Consider the following 16,285-nt stretch of genomic DNA (forward strand, 5'->3'; position numbering starts at 1 on the left):
TGCATATAACGCAGTTGAGTTTCTACATTACGGCTTGTTTATATATGATAATGTGACCATCACTACTCATACAAGCGTAAGGGTCCACCGCAACTGATCAGTTTAACATGAGTAGGTTCCGAGTAGAACAGCCCGATAATGTGACCTGGAAATATCAGATCTTCAATGTTAATGCTTCTCCCGACAGCTTCGGAGCAATTGAACGTACCGCTTGCATACGTTTATTGTCTTAAACTATTCGATGGTTCTGCACACGAATGTGTGAAAGAGTCACTCATGATTACTAGGAACGAGCTTATCACTGTTAGCACCTCCACATTTATCAGCTATTTAACTGGTTGAGCCCGTTGGTCATCAAGAGCATATAATAAAGTACACCATGCATCAAGTGTTTGTTCGAGAAACGGATTTAGTAGATCAATCTTATTTAATAAAAACTATACCCACATTACCTACGCAGCAGGTTATCAACGATTTTTCGATATGGTTTATGTAAGGGCTCCGTATAAGTCGCAGGTAATAATCGGGCTATAGGCAAAATATTCTATATCGTGTTCTCCGGTAAGCTCGGCAACTGGTCACCTAGTAAGTCGCTGCTCAATCCTTCAACGTTGCTGCGCTTTCACATCGTTAAGAGTCCAGTGAGTACATGTTTACCTGCATCTACCACGCCTTGCATTATTGAGAAGGACAGAGGGACCACGTCTTTGCAATAGATATCAAACTAAGAAATTTCAGCGGTAAACTTAACGATCGATTTAGAAAAAACATCAAAACAAGCACTAATTGGTAGGTTAAAGGCTATTATTTAAGCAGTGCTCTATCTTCGGGAGACGCAAGGCTGGAGACTAACAAAGCTTGGCGGAAGGAGCTTCGTGACAGGAACAGGTCTATTGGCATTTGCAGGAAACTGATCAGTGGTCGAAAAGTTCGTGCTTACTCTACTGGTGATAGCAGCAGTGGTAGTGGTAAAAACCACAAAACTTTTGGGACAGTAACCTAAATCGAGGTATGAGTATCCGCGAATTGTGACATTGGATAGACGTGTAAATCGAGCATAGGGATTCCGTTCCGTAGAAGAATTTTTTCCATTATTGGCACACGATACCACCACAAATGCTTGATTTCCTAAGTACATGTCCCTTCCCTGAGTAATTAGGGGGTTTGGATGCTTGATTATTGAGATAGATCATTAATTTTTTTTTTGAAAATTTGCTGTTTACGTTACGACAGTATTATCAATAGGCGAATTACATTCACCTTAGTCTCATGCGCATCAAATGAGATAAATAGAACAGAGTTACAGAAGGACCTTACCTCCTTGTTGCCACAGGATCATACATGGGGGCTATAGTGACCCAGGCTATCACTAGTATAGCACATAAGCGACTGAAATCATTTGCTTATAAAAAGAAGGCTTGTGTCCATTGGACGGTAGGCAAATAAGGCCTGAGATGACACATTAATCGTGGACAAGAATATAGTTCGCGTACAACACGTCATCTTGTTAACTCACCAAGTATATGATGACCTGCATCAATTTTCAGGGCGAAAAAAGGTGCTTATCTACCTGAATCTGCTGTCTAAATTGATAGCGGCCTGAGTGCCGCATGCGAATGGTGCTGCTGTCTCTTTCCGTCTATTTGACAGACCTGTATGGACGAAGTGCAATAATGAACGTATCAAAAACACATACAGTGCTGCATTATCTAATAACGGATTCCCTGCTACATAGAAACCCTGTTTTAAATGGCTTCTATGACAAAACTCCAAAAAGGCCCATAAAATTCAATAGCAATGCCGCGCTTTATTTTCTCAAACTCTATTATAGCGAAGAAGTCGGATCGACATCGAGGCGGGACAACTGAAACATCTGCTCCTGGCTTTCTCCCCTCGCTTATTCAATTCACTCGTCAATTCTGCGCATAGTAGTTCTTTTGATAAATGTGTTCATCGTTGAAGAGAAAAACTCAGGCCATTGACAACAAATAAGAAGACTTAAGATATGGAGAGGAAGGGGACATAGAGCCAATCGTTCACAGTTCAGCTTCAGCTCGACGAGTACGATTGCCTGTTCAGATCCGGATGAGCCCAGTTGTGTCTGGCAGGGTAGCAAATGGTATCGGAGTCGAGCGGATTATGTATTCTACTATGGTGAACCGTATCAATCAAAACTCACACTATGGCACTTCCAGTCAGCGACCGTTCCTGATGGGCAATAAAAATGGACACGTCCACCAGATGGCCTCATCAACTGATCACTGTATGTTTACACTCGTACTTGTCCATTTGCGCAATGAACTACACAGAATAATAGAAATGGTTATAGAAGGCCATATGAGGTATATAGAGAGCTATTAAGCTCATTTGCTCCCTAACTAATAATTGCACCTAGTGGTAATAGTAATTATTATTATTATCACGGTTACTACTATTATTTTGCCATACTGATCTGATATCTATTAATTAATAGCATATATATCTGCTTTATTTATCAACGGAAAGGTGCAAAATATATCACGAATTCGTGAGCTTGTTCAATAGATATTAACGGGAGTGTTGACCGCAGCCGCTTTTCGGCAGGAGCTTTCGTTTAAACGTTTCCGCCTTTACCGCAGTTAGTCAGTCGTTTGACCCCCACCCCAAAAATAAACCCCGCTGCATCGTAATCTAAGCGTTTCCCCATTGCTATATTAACTGAACTACATGTAGTCATGCGCTTAGACGTTACGACGGTAGACAGCTTTTCGTATAAACTTCTTCTATATCTTTGGAATCATAATGATGTTTCTTGTTAAGCCTATGGAGACTATGTTGGGCTGGAAAAAAAACGTATTATTTATGCATTGTTTGTCATGTTTTAGAAAAAAAAACACTTTGATTGTCCAGCTTGTCGTATGGTGACGGCTATGATTTCGGTCACATGGGCGCTGTGCTTTAGATAAGTGGCGATAAGTGCTTTCAGACACAGACCTTGTTTGGTACTCGAAACCGTGATTTTAGTGCCCAAAATGCACTACAGGTTATTTTAACACAGATAGCTGAAGAACATTGAGTGACCATCTTCAAATCCGCTCTAAAATCTTTAGAAGGCGGTCATTTGCTGTTCGCTATTGACACCCTTGTATTTACATTGCTTGTTTCAATGAATCTGTAAACAGCATGTACATAAGAAAGCCTTCTCCATTATCTTCTGAATCCAACCTGCAATGGTAGATCTTGAGGATAGAAGTTACATGAGATCGTGAACGTAACCTGCGTTGCGTGGTCGGTACCGGCCGGAGCTTAGCAGATTTACATGCTGTCCACAAATTCATCATTTGCAAGAATAATGCCGATATCATTGCGATCTTTCGTAGGGGTCACAAATAGGTACAGCCACGTTTCACTATAGAAGTCTCAGGCCATATCTTTTTTGACAGGTCATCGTTATTTGGTTCATTGTTGCTAATCTGGGGGAGACAGTTCCAGTTTATCTCGCCTCGGTTCAGATCCCTTGCCTAGGTAAGTTGTGAAAAACTTACAAGTTTTGTCACTCTTCATTTTAAATCTTGTCCTGAGCTTTTTCAGCTGAAGAAGGAACAAATTAATCTCACGTAGTTCTCATGCAGTACGAAATTGACCGCTATTTTTCAGGACATTTGTTGATCCCCGCAGGCTGAACGCTTGCGATCTTTTTATCTTAGAGGATCAGGAATTCTCCACCCGTTTTATCACGGTCTATAAAAAAAACTTCAAATTTGCAGTTGATCCTTAATTCAACAGTCCATTCGATAATTCAGATGCTATTGTTAATACACGCCACATATATCTTTTCAGCAGTCATCATGGAGATAAGGCGCCTGATAGTAATAGAGCTTTTTTAGTAGACGTACTGTTAATTAGCAGGTGCATGTTTGTATTCCAAGTACTGCTCAACATGTTTTCCGTCAAAAAAAGGTGTAGAAAGAGGCGAGGTTTACTGATGAATCTTCAACAGAGCGGTCTAGTCAAAAGGACACAAGATATCCTTTAAAACGACCTTGTTAGAGGGTTCTATTCAACACCTGTACTCGTTACATCAACACCAGCAGGACTAACCGTGAAGAGTAAATTGAGAAACTGCGAGCTGATCCAATAAAAAAAAATATATCTATATACATATATGTATTTAATGATCTTGATTGACGACGCGGCAATGTAAAATTACATTCTATTCGTATGTGGGACTGGAGCCAAAAGCTCCGAAAAAGAAGCCTCCGCTGTTGTTCCGGCCTCACACCTATGAGGATAAAATTATTCCCAATTTTACTTCTTTCATGGGTGTTTGATAGGTGGCGAAAACTGCCTGGCGAGGAAGGGGTACAAACAATATATTTTTAGCTTGACTTCTGATTCTACACCGGCTCCCTAATTCTGATATTATTTCAAAAAAAGGTTTATATCACAAAATCGTTATTGTCAGAAGATATTTTTCCTACTTTCCATTGAAGCCGCCTCATCGACTTCCTATGGGTGCGAGATATTTCGCCTATCGACCGATGGTTACCAAATTTTATACTTAAAGTGAATTTGGCAATAATAAGCATTGTTCTATCCGGTGAAGTTGGTTGCAGCTCCAGTTCCGTTCTGCTACCGGTATTCATTTCGAATAATGACAACGCGCTCTCAAGAAACTCGTAACAGGACCGAATTGAGCGACCTGTGAAGTGTCAGTTCAACAAGAAGGTAACCAAAACGTCGGGATAAACCTACCGCTAGCCCTTCCCGCAATGTACTCCCAGCAATACCTTCGTGTGTTCCTGTGTCAAGCATTCGTTAAACGGTTTTAGTACGTTTTATCTAAATGTGCGTAAAGTGGAGATTCTTAGCTCCGTTGAACCTACCTTCATTCCTCTTGAGTTTTATTGAGATCCTCCGTAATTATCGGCTATAGACTATTCAAGTATATTATGGAACTGACGTCTGGGCACTACACGTATAAGCTTTTATTTGTGCGATACGTATGAAGAGTTTGTTTGGACGAAGGAAAACACCGTAGACGGGGCCAGCAGTGCTGGTGAATAGTGTGGGGCGGCTCCTTTCTCCAGCAGGAAAAAGACAGGACCAATTTTCCTCTATTTTTCGGTGATGCATTATCAGCGTCATTGGGTTGTCAACGAAGAAGAGATTAGACTGGTCTCTACGTTATACGTGCCATCCACTGTGCTCTATCTTAAGGTACTAACGAGCAGCTATCATAGCTATCACGAGTGCATAGAAATCCTGTCTTGGCAAGGAAATCGGCCGTACCTCGAGGGGTGTATGTATGCAGCCACGCTCCGCTCTTCATTGAATCGGCTGTGCTACATCAAGCTAGCGCATATGTAATGCTTGTTTCTCTGCTTATTTATTCGCTTTTTGGTTATTACATGTGGTTAGACGTCTCTTTCGGCTACCTAAAACAGTTATCGGTACAAGGTTCTAACGTTGTTTTAGGTGTTCCGTTCGGCGACCTTTGAACGCTAATAGATAGGATAGACAAGTTGCTGTTAGAGACAGCTATCTTTTAGCGTCTAAAGTCAATGCAGAATTTTCTGATTAGACTAAAATGATGACAACAGCTCTAACGAGCAGAAAAATAACCTTCCAGTGGTGCAGAACACTTAGGCATTAGAAAACGATGACACTGAAGAAGTAGGTCCCTCGCAAGGCGACCATTACCGACGAATCAACCCTATACACCGTCTATTTGTATGTGCCACATCGGCTAACAGAAATATTTGAAATGTCAAATCTCTATTACGGGCATCAGGTCTCACTTTGAGCATTTACCACGGTAATACAGGACTTTAGCCAGTGTTTCTTAACCGCAGTACCACCATCCATTGGACATCCAAAGTCACTTTGTCGCATAATTAATATGTAGCCTAATGTAAATTTTTTCAGTAAACGCTAAAAATACCAGAATGGTCTCGGCTCACGTATAGCAAAGCCCCTACAGAACCATACGCATGCCCTGGATGCATCAGCGGTCAGAAATGTGCAAAAGGATCGCAGGGTCTTCAACTATTTAACTCTAGCTCGTCTGGAATACAATAGTTAGTCATGAGTATCGTTTTTGTGCTAGTGCTCGTTGGAAGATAAGCTAATAGCGGTGAATGGCGCCGCTATGAACGTACTTCCATTTGTCTAGTAAGTTATTAATTTACCAATTGAAAGTTCGCTTCACGTACCGCCTTGGCATTAGTCGGCCACCCAGCCTAGAGTCGGTGGTCTTCATAGACACATTACCTGAAATAGCTTTGTCGTATAGAGTCTTCTTGGCGCATGCAGAGTGGGTAATGTGTTTAGTGTTTGAATGCAGCGCGCTGATGTAATCTGGAAGATTTCGAGCTTTATCGTACCGTTTAGGTACAACAGTGAGACTTGTCTTTAAACATTATTTACTTTTTGCGTTTGGTAAGTTTTGACGCTTCCAAGAAACAAACTTAACCAGCTCGCCTACGGCTTCTTTTTTGGCGGCAAATTATTCCGTGGCAATTATCCCCGACCCTGTGGCGCTACCGGTTCTTAAATCCTTGCTTCGTACTCCGCTGAGTATAATAAGTCGGTATAGTCAAATATAGATGATTCTAGTGATTAGTAATTATATACGCTGGTCAAAGTATTCTGATCCCCATCAAAAACCTTTCTAGGTGGCAGCGCCCTGCCGTTTCTTTCAGCTGTTTAGGGCACCGATCGAAGTAGTCAATCGTTTACGTTCGCGACGACGTAAAGGCCTTTGTTATTCTCGCTTGCAATGGAAACGAGATGTTTGAAGTGGCAGGCACGCGTTTATTTATCTGGTTCGATAATTCTCTAATTGTTTGAAGCCGAGTTAAGTCGAGGGGTGTGCGCAAGCTAAATAAGATTTTGACTATTACAGTAACATTGTGGCATTGACAGACCCATGTCCCCAACGGGGGAATGTTTTTAAAACTAACGCCACAAATACGAAGTGCTTTGTCTTACCTAACTTCATGAGTTCCGTTGGCTTATTTTCCAGACGTTTATTAAGCATTTAATATGATTAACGTTTGCAGATTAAGTGGTGCCCTATTAACCTTCAAGACGAATTCCTTACAGGACCCACACATTTTCTAGATGTGCCTTCACAGTATCCGAATCATCTCTATTAGAGCTTCCGTGTAGGCGATCATGGGTTTGCGTGAAGCCTAAATGTTATTTGCGGAACACTTGGTTGGTACACAAAAAATCATTTGAAAAACGCTGGCCAACACAATGACTTGAATGCTTTTTTCCACATGTTTCAAAATGAAAATTAGAAGTTTAGCTCGTAATTTTTATCTGACGCCATCATGAGCCGTCTCGCCGTAAAGTAGCTATGAATTCGCTGTATGTACAGGTCATTACATAATGCCTTTGGCGTCGGTGGCTTGTAAAACTAGATCCAACGGGGAAATTGCATGAGTGAATTGTTTGTCCAAATGTCCTAGCCCACGAGGCAGCGGACATGGCGGACTTCTAAGGGCAAACACTAGATCACCGCATGCAGTGACCTAACGCGGATATATACGCACAAATTGCCACTAACTAGTGGATTAAACTATGGATGACGACACCCATCTTTACTCAATAGATGTAGGATAACAAATATTTAGTATTCTACATCTTTACTTTTTACTAAGATGAAATCATTTTGTGACGATTTGCTATTTCTGCCATTGTTTCTTCTAAAGTAGCTTTAGCTGTTTTTGAACATTTTCTTTGCTAAGATAGATCGTTATCTTTACAGTGTGGCAATTGTAAAATCGTCGTCAAACAAAGACGAAAATCTAGTTCCTAGTTGTTTGGCATAACGGAAAGCCGACTTTGATCGATGAATGCTTGCTAATCCCTGAGGCATTTCACGAGTTCCAGTACGTACTCGTGATTCGTTTCCCGTGACAGCTTTGGTGTGGCAAGGCAATGGCGTATGGGTCGTCTGGCACGTCCAATCAACTGCAGAACATTTGAAATGACCTCAGTCATCGGCATAAAAGGCCTATTTTTACGGAGACAAGGTTCTCACAATACTGAACATGTTTTGCTTGTAGTATAATCCTATCTAGAAAACTACCTGTAACTCTTTTTAAGGTCGCAGTTACGAGACTGCGTTCCGCTGCAGAAGTTATTATCGCCTTCCGGCAGGCGATATTTTGGGAAACATATACTAATCGATGTTAGCTAACACTGTTGGCCGCTAGTTATGATATCAGTTACTTGATACAGCATTATTCTTCCTTAAATCTCATAGAATTTTCGCTTTCGTTGAGAAAGGACACATTGGAATATTTATTCATTTAAGGCTTCATTTGGCATTTTGCTACCTCCACTGACTTTTCGATGGAGTGAAAATTATCGCATTTAATAACATCTTTTTTTTTACCATAATGGCTAGATTTCAAGTAATTCAGTTGTAAAGGAAAAAAAATCAGGCCAGAATGAATTCAAGATTGACTAAATTAATTTTACAATGTTCCACCACTATCTAGAGAATTGGTACTTAGTTCTACATCTGCTCATGTTCTGCTTAAACCCAAAGATGATCCCGATTCAATTAAGCAATCCCGCTAATGTGAGGATGTCTCTTAGCTGTTAATATAACACTAAGCGTAAGATCACTGTAGCTCTGAAGACCAAGCCGAAGCTTCGTGATGAGTTCTTCTGTTGGTGTTCGGCAGTTGGACTTACGACACCTTTCAAAAAGGCGACAGCACACTGCGACTAATAAACTGAAAACAATGTTAGGGAAGTACTAAAAATGCGCATTGAGCTACGTAAGACTTAATCCTGATTCATATTTTCGAACGACATTTTTACACTGGCCTATCGAAATGGGACATGTGCGTGTTTTACCCAAAATATAGTCATATATACATATATTTCTAAACAAACAATTACAAGTAGCGTGTTCTTCTTAGAACGAGCTACGAGTCAGAAGACTGTAACCAGCATTGCGTGTAAATTTTTAACGCGGAAACAGCGACTGTCGCAATTTTTGAAATTTCACCTCAAGTACGATGCAGAATTATTTTTCAAATATTGTTTATTTGTTGTATACAGCTTATTGATGAACGATTCTGGTCAAGTGTTTGTACGATACGGTAATAAGCCATACGAACCTGTTTTTTTTTTTTCAGAAACGTACTTGTGCATTGTTGTTGGCTCTAACTTTAATTGCTACTAGTCAAAGTCTTTGCCAGTGATTAATCCACCCGCCCAGCGCTCGTCGATAACCTCGGGACTTTCTTCCCAGCCACAGAGACCTGAGGAGTGAAGCAAATAGTCTCTTACCTTCACAAAATCACAGGATACAGGTGTGTTTATGTATAATTGGAACGTTTCCATACCCATTTTTCAGATTGGAACGCAGAACCTCGTCATGGTAAGCTCAGTGTTCTGCATGCTACAGCTGGAAGCCTGTTTAAACAAGAACACTCTGGTGAGAAGCGATAAGCCGCAATGACAACAGCCAGAAGTGCTCCTCACAGCACCGCTTACCTTCGAAAGATTCTGTTCGAGATAGTTATTATAATTTCCTATCAAGCTTTCCGAGGAACGTAAGGTTGGAGAATAGTTTAGGTAGAAGACAGTGAAGCCTAGCATAGTACATTTAGCCACAGTGACACACATCTAATGCAGTCAAAATTTAAAATAATTGGGAGCCGTTGCAAAAATATCTAAAATAGCATCCCATCGTTTTTATTCCTTGCCGCAGACAAGACCATTGTCATAAAAACATATATGGCCTCAGCAATAAACAGCAACGGCATTTATCAGTCGCTTGACACTTTGCAACACCCATACAGGCCAAATGTCTATAGCGTTTTGTCTGTTTCTCTTTATATTAGACTCGCCGCTGCTTTGAAGGTAGTACTAGCTTTCTTGTAAGGTTCACTAACCTTGGCTACGTATTATCGTGATTTTTCGTTTTCTGAGCAGGTTATATGCCTTTCCCAGCAGCCAGACTTATCCACCACCGGCCTTTCGTTGTCCATTTAGGAAAATAGGGAAAATGTCCAGTTCCTGACAAAACAACCTTAGACGCCCCTTTTTATGTTACTACCCACATAGCGGTTTCCTCTGCCTTTCACATCGTGTGTGTGAGGGAACTCCGGCACGTTCGTTTCTAAGAAACGACTGTCGGTTAGATAGAACCGCTGGCTGGTTATCAGCGGAGCGCTGTTCGACAACTTCTAGCTTTATAGTTGTAGACAGCACGAAATTGCGATTAGCACTTAATCAGCTATAACTTGAGGTGGATTTAAGGCTCTAAAAACGACACTATCTTGTTCGGTAAAAGGCAGAGGTTTATCGTCTTTGATGTTGCTTTTCTCCCGGGCTTGGTTCTAGCCCGGCTCTGAGGACGGTTCTTCCGATGTTTCACCATAGTGTCATTTTCACGTGTATCTAAAAACAACTGCCCTTCTCAATTTGAGATTTTCTTCACAATATTTGCTAAGCGCATAACATGTAGTTATCAGTAACGCACTAGCTTATTGAATTTGTTGCAACGTCCAGTAGGACTATCTATATAAGGTCTCACAAGCATCATGCATATACCTACTATATGTCAACCATCCGACTATACTGAGAGAGTCGTAGGCGTAACGTGTGAAACGAATTTGTCTATTCTGGAAATAAGGGACAATTCTAACATATGTAATAAATAACCTCACTATAAGAAAGTAGACCTCGGCATAGGGTAGGTGGTAGTGCTGGAGACTTGGAACGAGAGCTGTATAAGCCCATTGTTTAGCTGATAAGTAATCTTTTCGCTACGGTCGTGTTTTGCAAATCGTGTATATATCAAAAATCTATAGAGGACCTAGATAGCCTACCACTGTAAACAGAGATATCGGCATATTTCATGGTATAAACATTGCAATTCGAAGCAAATGGGCAGAATTTTATACATCGACGTTCTTCCATTAACTACACGCATATTTGTGTAGACCCGTGCAATAGGATTTGATCTTTCATTGAATATATTGTAATACAGATATGGACCCTCGACACAACAAAAGAACAGCGGTACCGCCCCCACAAATCCTGCAATTGACGTAATCTTTATTTCTTAACCAACCAATAACTTTAGAAACATTGTGTTTGTGCTATAGAAAACAACAGGGTTTCGAAACCACCTTAATATGACAGCTACGTAGGGCAGGCCGATCGTCTGAACTTTAACAGCTCTCAGATACGTTCTGATCTCTGCGCAGAGGCGGTAACGCATTACCAGTGAGGCCTAGCGAGACGCGTTAATTGCTAGCTAAAGACTAAAAAATACGTTCCGATAACTTTCGAGAACGTTTTTATATAACCGATAAGGATTGTCTCTCTTTAGATCATGGGGCCAGTGGGAAGTAAATCCAAATTAGATTATGAATTGCTCCTTTTGGTAGAAACGGGATTTTGTTTTAGAAGCGAGCGAAACAATTACCCTCTAGCTTGTCAGATAGGCCTAACATGATGAACAATCAGTTTATAGGAATTCTCTTACACAAAACTAATGTCAAATTATAGATTTTTTAGTATAGTATAAAATCATGCCAATGCTTATGTGATGTCCGTTGACAGAATCACTGATCCATATAATCATGAAAATGCCTAGCTATACAAAGCAAGAACCTCTCGACTACGAGGGTTTGTGAGGGTCTGCAATATCCATCTACAGTTCTTACGACCTCAGTGATCTAAAAATAAGCATCAATTAACTTTATTAGAATTACTCATATCATCATAAAGGCCAGACTGATTTGAAGGATATAAGATGTAAATTATCATTTGTCTAATAGAATACAAGTAACCGGAAGCACCAAGTGTGCTCTAGGAATAAGACAAAGGCATAAGGAAAATTGTTCGCTGCGGTGAAGCTCCGCATCAAGCAGAGGCCATGCGCATGAGACGTATACGTAGTATTCCTCGTAGGAATCAAGCCGGTGACGTTGACAGCTTTTTTTTTCGAGTAGAAATCAATCATTCGCGAGTGACTCATATAGCATTAAATATAACTTCCTGGCCGAGTCTACGTGAAGTGCTTGATAGTTTTTTGATTGTAGGTTTCTGTGGATGCTATGAAGGAAACAGCGCGCTTGGCTTCACCTCACCGTTTCGTAAAAACAGAATAGTGCGCAAATTCAAAGAGGCAAAACTGGTTTACTATATTACTCCCACTATTGCCTTACCTATTACCAGGACAACCGGTAAACAACTGCGCATTCTGATTGTTTCATACTTCGACCCAGTCGGTTGTCCATCATAACGAACCGGCCTATCAAAAAAATCTAACCTATGAGCAGACGATATTGAAAAGTAACATTGCGAAGCCATATTTGCTCGGCTTATGCACGAACGCCTCGATACGACGCGTGTAAAATACTGACACGTTCTCAAAAAAGAACGCTCACCACGGCCTACATGCCAAGGTACTATCGAAATTTCTAAGAGTCGCTTTTTTTCTTAACAGCTAAGGTTTGCTTCACCTCGATCGCTTTCGCCTACTCGTTGGAGGGGTAACTGCTCCGGCACCGTCGTTCGCTCAAGCCTACAAAAATTTGTTCAGTCTCTCCACGGGCCTAACCCCATAGCAAGGAATCGCAGACCCAGAAACGGCTTTTGATTTTTTGCTTTGTTATAACCGTCCCTTCACTGTAGAGATTCCACAGTTAGAATTTCATTTCTGTCTTCCTATCCCGGTCTCATCCATACGCAGCGTATCTACGGACCGGACTTGTATCCAATCGGTCAGGGTAGGCAGTAAAGAGAATGCAGTTAACCCTGAAAACTCTGCGCAGTAGATGGGCTGCTGTAGTAGCCCAATTCAGAACTCTACCCGACCAATTCTGATTTCTGTACCTTTTACGCATAAGCATGATTCCTGCTGTAACCAGCCCCATGGCCCGCTTCTTACATCGGTTTTGACACTCAGATTCTCTGCTCTCGTCAAGGGCTCTGACCAACGACGACTTGTACAGGCTTGCTGTCGACTTTTCATGCTGCATTTCTTTTGACCCGCTGATACTTCTGTATTGTTCTCGATGCCTCCCGTCTATTTCGAGCGTTATGCAGGGTTATGGGTAAAGCTTCACAGTCTCACGCCGCCCGCCGTATATCGCAGTCGACGTTAGTGTGTTGACAATAACCGCCGAGGACGATTATTATTATAGGCTGAAAAGAAGAGGACGAGAAAGAAGACGATATCGAAAAGTACGTGGGCATTGGCTTAATTTCTGTTTTTCTTTCGTTCGCCACAACAGCGAACGCAGCTTGTCATAGGCGGATTGGTAGCAACAAATTACGATACGGCAAGTCATGTAAAACGGACGCTTGGATATAGCGCGGAAGCTAGCGAGAGAAAATCTGAAGGATGGGGATACTGCTGGCGTGCTAAGTACGAACAGCCGGCTAGACAGTATACATAGGTACCAAAGGGCGGTTTAGTCATAGCAAAGAAGCTGATTGAGGAGTACCATGATCATGCCGAAATGGATGATTGTTAAAGCATTTGTGGATAGGAAAATATCTTGGGTAGGTGTGAAACTCATGAAATAAAGGAATATGCGGATTGTTCGAAGTGAAGCCCGGACATGCTGAGACTCACCTCCTACAAAATGGAAGTGAATAATAGCTTCAATTTCGAAGCATGTTACCTTGCTTCTGCCTGTATTCAAGTCAACATACCTTACAGCCGATAAAATATATAGAATTTAAAGACGAACAGAATTATCTAGTTTATGTTTTTAGTGCGATTCTAACAGACAACAACTTAACAGCCTACACAGATGCGCTAAGTTGGTACGAATGTGTCTGTATTGTTTCTATTCATTGGCAAATGTTCAGAGTTCAGTGTGAAGCACATTGTGGACTTACATTAATGTTGTGCAGAATGGTAGCAAAGTAATCGTTAAGAGGTCAGCTACGAAGCGGGGCAGAGGTATCGCGTAAAGGTCTTCACAATGTGAAATTCTGAAGATAGCTGGTAGAATGCACTGGTTGCCACCTACACTCGACCGATATGCGTCAGAGCTTCGAATTCGATTACGGCTTTTTATACAGGATGTGCAGTCTGGATTGGGGGTTAAAATTTTAGTAGTTTGAGTGATATTAAAGGGAACACTCGCAGGAACGCCCCTATCCTACACGAGTTCATACAAATTGTATGGTTGTAAATATAAATGAAGAATTCAATATATTATGACATTTGGAAGCAGCAGAAGTGTTAGCGTCATGGCTGCACTATGGGGCGTTACTTGATCTGAAAACCTCAGTTTCTCTTTGACTTGCGAATGGTATTTTAAAAGCTTACTTAGGCATGCCTAACTCTGTTACGGTTTACTAGATTAATTATTACGGTTTTTTCCGTGGCGTTCTGTAGTAGCTTGTTATAGATAAAAATGAATAGGGATTGCAATGAAAAATGAGAGCTAATGAGAGGCCTAGCTCGGTATATACAACTATTGAAGCAATGTGAAATTGTTGCAATGATAGTTTACCTTGAAAATGGCTATAAATTGGGAAAAATAAAACATTTTCGTTGGATGTTTGTAAGAGCCCAAGTCATGTGCTGATTTTTACGCATTGTACATTAACCACTATAAAGCGGTTTGACATATTCTTTACAGTAGACTCATTAAATGTTTATAGGCCTATCCATATCGTTTAATTCCATCCTGTATATAAGCAATTAAAACTCATCACTAAAAAAAATGTATTCATTTCGTGCTTACTTGCTCGTTTCGGCATGCCTTCTGTATAGCCCTTAGCAGAAGCCTCATGCTGCCAAGGTGCTCGTCTAATTTTTTCTTCTAGGAAACGGTAGCAGATTTTTAAGCGGTTGCCTGTTTCAAGTAAACGAGCGATGCCTGCTTTCTATTTTAGATTTCTTCAGCCTCATAAACAAGATGGATCCTTTAGAAGTTCATTACAAGCACCTTTCCTGCGTACATTGCGTTTTATTCGATCATACCCTAACTATGCTCAGATAATAATCACTGATCTGTGATTATGAATAGCATTGTAGGAGAATCTATGGACACGACTTTATTCAAGATCATTTGTCCGACGGATCCCTTCTGCCACAAACTATCCAAAAGATACAAGGGCAAGGCGGAATTGCAAATCTCTGCTCTTATTCTATAACCAGAGCGATAATGATTTCTGGGTTTTTTAAACACTGAACAGTAGATCTTGGCACGTTTGTTTCGATGCTTTTGTTGCTTTTCTTTTTCTCACCTAAAAGCTGGTCTTTGCTTCCAATGCAGCATTGAGCGCGGGAGCTATTGGCCTACGAGCTAAATCAGGTTTCTCTATGCCGAGAAGTTGAAGCAACACTTAACCGGGAAAGGCCGCCAAGATAGACGTTCTAGACGAAAAGAGATATCGATCCTCAACACCTCCCTCACCGTCTGCTGTATCTATTTCAGACGTCATCTGCAGAAATTTAATTGTCGAAATCTGTGTTGTGTAAGGGAAAAACTGTAGCAAGTATGTAGAAAAGAATTACGGGACCTCGCTTTGTAAAATAGTTGTTTTCACATAGAGGATGCAAGCTGGTACGGACGGCGATCCAGGTTCGACGGGGTCACTTTATGCGCTGCCAACGGAATATGATCGCCGAACGACTTGTAAGTTGGAAACTGAAAAAAAAGTTGCTACCAAACAACGATCAGGACTCAGTTACACTTAATGCGGTGCATTCAGTGCGATAAGGCCGTCTCAGCCAGTCGATATTTTTTTTAATTTTAAAATTCCGATAACATGCAATTGTTTCTCATTAGTCCTTTGAGTTAGTACCGCACGAAGCTAGCAAGAATAAACAATACTTATGCCCTAATTCGAATGACGACACCACAGAGATGGATCTATAGTCTAGAAAAGATGATATAATACAATCAGTACAACGTACGTAAATGATTACTTTTTTAGCAGGCGGGAAAGCTGCCGCCACAGTGCACGCCATTGACAAAACAATATGGCGTGTCAATGGCTGTGTAACGGGGCACCGTGGGCAGATTACGATCACTCTTCCCCTTGCTGGTGGAGATAATACCAGCAAATTGATAGTGATTACTGAAAAGCACAATACGCGGTTCTTTGACAGGGAAATAGTTTGAGTAATCGGTCTTGCTGTAAGTAATGTATTTGTGCTTTCCAACTCGTCATCACCGGACGGCAAATACATTTAGGTGAAGGTGATATTTTCTGTCTTGGCCCATCTTCATTCATCCACAGCACCTAAGTAACCGGACAAGATACGCGACAAAGATCTTCTCATGATTCC

The sequence above is a fragment of the Varroa jacobsoni genome, unplaced genomic scaffold (assembly GCF_002532875.2).
Source record: "Varroa jacobsoni isolate VJ856 unplaced genomic scaffold, vjacob_1.0 scaffold_1047, whole genome shotgun sequence".
NCBI lineage: Eukaryota > Metazoa > Arthropoda > Arachnida > Mesostigmata > Varroidae > Varroa > Varroa jacobsoni.